General features: G+C 39.9%; 1 pseudogene; it reads left to right on the top strand.

Annotated features, from left to right (window-relative positions):
* Positions 1 to 1,984, top strand: part of LOC128599320 (protein kinase C epsilon type-like) — a 12,641-nt pseudogene extending 10,657 nt beyond the window's left edge.
* Positions 1,985 to 3,883: the final 1,899 nt, after the last annotated feature.

Below are 3,883 nucleotides of genomic sequence, written 5' to 3' on the forward strand. Positions count from 1 at the left end.
CCAGAACTCCCGAGCTACGGCCCTCTAACGCCTGTATGCTGTTCGTGTGTTAAGGACTGTTCCACAGCTGCGTGTGCAATAATAGTTTATGGTTCATTGAACAAACATGAAAAACAATAAAGATCTGTAAAGATTATATGGATTTTACAAAATTATCTTTAAAATATGTCTTTTTTTGCTGAGTCTATACACACACACACACACACACACACACACATATATATATATATATATATATATATATATTTACATACACAACACCACACCAGCGGTTTAAATAATGAAGATAATCAGGGGTGTAACAAAAAACAGCTGTGATTAACAAGAACACGTGAGGGAGACATCCAATAATGTAACGGGGTGGAGACAGGACATAAACCATAACAAATACACGGGTGTTAAGTAAACAAGGTCAAACCCGGAAGCGCGCCTTCGCGCAGAGCCATCTTTGTGATATAATTTCATCTCACAATGCAACATGGACTTTTCATCTTTTTTCATTGTGGCAGTTATTAAATGAAAAACAAATTACTATGTTCAATATTCTTTTTTTTCTTCGTGTGTGTATTCTCAGTCCTGCAGTGTGTGCATTTACAGCTTTACATTTGTGTCCTTCGGCATTTACAAGACATCAGGTTACCTTGGATAACTTGATGTCTTTTTTCTTTTTCTTTGAGACGGAAAAAGAAGAACAAGGTGAAGCCGGGAGTAGATGATGAAACGCAGGCAGCAGCTCGGCCTCCGAAACAACCAGAAGAATCCGGCACTTGTGACGGGGACGTAGCACTGCCTCTTGATCACACGGAGCAGGAACTGAAGCCCAGTTCATCCCTGAACGAGGGTCATTCTGAGGAGAGCCGAGAGAACGAGCTGCAACCTAAAAGAATGAGCCTGGAGGACTTCGACTTTCTCAGCGTGCTCGGAAGAGGTAAATTCAGCAAGGTCATTCTGTCCGAACTCAGAGGCACCGATGAGGTGTACGCGCTGAAGGTGTTGAAGAAAGACAGGATTCTGGTATGTAATGACCTGAAGTATACTCTTACGGAGAGACGCATCCTGGTTCTGGCCAGTGAACACCCCTATCTGACCCACCTTTTCTGCTGCTTCCAGACCACTGAGTACTTATGCTTCGGCATGGAATATGTGAAAGGAAGTGATCTTTCATATCACAGAACGCTCAGGTGGGGTTGACGAGCCCCGCTCCCAGTTTTATGCTGCTGAGATCGCCTGTGCTCTCATGTTCCTGCACCGCACGGGGATCATTCACAGGGATCTCAAACCCAAGAACATCCTCATAGCTGCAGATGGCCACTGCAAGCTTGCAGACTTTGGCTTGTGCAAAGAGACTTTTCAAGACGTCAAGGTGACATTCTGTGGCCCACCCAAGTACATCTCGCCTGAGATGATACGGCGATCAAACTTCAGCACATTGGTGGATTGGTGGGCCCTGGGTCCTGTTCGAGACGATGACGGGCTACATGCCGTTTGACTATGAAAACCGACGTAAGCTGTTTGATTCCATCGTCAAGGATAAACCCAAGTACCCATCAAGTCTCAGCAAAAATGCAGTCAGCATCCTCAAAGGCGTCCTGAGGAAGAACCCTAAGACTCGTCTCGGCTGTGGGTTTCCCCGCAGGGGCCGGGAAGAAGCCATCAAAGTTCATCCGTTCTTCCAACCAATCAACTGGATGCTGCTGGAGCGGAGGAAGATTATGCCCTCTTTCAAATCACTAATTACAACAAAGAGGGACATCAATAACTTCAATGAACTTTTCACCCGTGAGGAACCCCAGCTTTCTCTTGTGGATCATTCCATCATCAAGAAGTTCGGCCAGGAGATGTTTCAGGGCTTCTCCTACATTCACACCATGCATTAACTGCTATTAATGTAGAATTAATTATATCATTTTGTGGCTAAGGTAAGTTTTTATTATTATTTTTTTAAGAAATAAACTCCCCGCCACCTTTACATCTGGCAAAATGTCAGGAGCTCCAACTTCTCATAAATGTAAGTATGCTGCATGACGTTATAGTAAATGGAGCCTGGATTGATGAAAGAACATGTTGGACATAGCCGTATACATTTTAGAGGATTTCTAAGCAAGTTTTGTACTTTTTAGCTTAATGTGTTAAATTTTAAATGTAATGTTTTCATATTTTTTCTGTACAAACTGAATGCTCCTTGTCTCGTATATGACAACAGAGAGCGAACTTTATATATACCAGGGCTCTACAGTAACAATTTCTTTTAGGAGCACTCGTGCTCCTAATTACAAAACTTTAGGAGCACAGTTAAAACTTTAGGAGTACAGTTGAAGTTTAGTTTGTTGTTTTTTTGTTTTTTAGAGATGGTGGCGTTAATGTGCCACAATACCACACACAAGTAGCATGAGAAAACCTGAGCTGGTCAATTATGACAGAATTTAGGAACACAGTGGGAGCCATGACACATTCATTTACCTTCTGATAAACTAAATCTAATATTTCCAGTTCATTTTACAGACTGTATGTAAAAAACCACCGTTAACCTGTTTACCTTGTAAACAAATACAATAAACATCAGTGTTCAGTGTGTGAAATCTGCTCCTCTTAAATATATTTAAAGCTACACTATCAGACATTTCCACTGTCATGGTTCTGGGCTGGAGTCAGTTCTCGACCCGCTCTGTGTGTATTGTGTAGATATCTGAATAATCTCATATAGGATGTGATTGGGGGAGTTCATTTACCCGTCAGATGCACAGCGCTTTAGTTTAATGGTGTTCATTACTGACGCTCCGATCAGGATTTTTACAGCCGATACCGATCCAGATACCAATCTTTTTTATTTAAACTTTAATCAGGAGGTCATAAACAGTTAAATGTAAGCTCATGGTCACTGTTAATTGATTTAAAATAATAGCAATGAGAAATACTGTTGGTTAACTGATAAATAAACAGCATAAAATATTTATTTTGAAATATTTTAAACAATAAAGAGTCCTAATTAAAAGTAGACTAACACAAAAATGATCCATATTAGGAAAAAGACTAATAGCCTTCTAATTAAATAAAGAACTAAGCTTAATGTCAAATTTATATTAAATGCAACCCATATTAATTAAACATTATTTCATTTCTCATTTTATTTATATTTTATGAAGTTATTATAATATCTATTTTTATATTAAATGATTTATTTATAACTAAGCACATTTTCTGTCTTTACATTTTAGCAGTTTTATTTTTGTTTGTTTATCAGTTTTATATGGGTTACCCCCGTACAGTGTTGCCATGTCTGCTGATAATATTGTGGTTTTTGGGGGTTTAAATCAAAACATGGAAACTGGAGCTGACTTTCCTGGTGATATCTGGCAACCCTGAGTTTAAATAATGGCTTCTCTGCAGCATTTCCACACTTGTTCGGTTGACTGAGGAGATGAAAAGCAGTGTGAAAGTAACTGTTGCGTGGTGTAGATGCATTTTGGACTTCCTGTAGTTTTTATCCTGATTGTATTATACAACTCCATACAGGTCACTCGCACCGGTGCGAATAAATATTTATTCACAGTCGCACACAATACTTTTCAGTTACAAATGCGAGTGGAATGGTCGCACTGTAGAGCCCTGTAGGCGTAGTGTTATTTCATTTTAAAGTAATGCGTCGGTCATGAACAATATATTTTGGAGCTTCAGCATTTAGGGATAACCAAATATTCAATATATTACGTTTCAGAACCGCACCACTCTAATGCAAAGTCATTTCCAACAGTGACTGATGAGGAGACCAACATCTCTTCAAAATGTGGATGGAGAACAGTGCAGAATTTACGGGGAGGAGCCACAGAGCCAAAAAAGCCTGGAGCTCTGCACCGTCTGGCACAAACAGCCTCATGCAGGAGGA

This window comes from Ictalurus furcatus, chromosome 22 (genome assembly GCF_023375685.1).
Source record: "Ictalurus furcatus strain D&B chromosome 22, Billie_1.0, whole genome shotgun sequence".
NCBI lineage: Eukaryota > Metazoa > Chordata > Actinopteri > Siluriformes > Ictaluridae > Ictalurus > Ictalurus furcatus.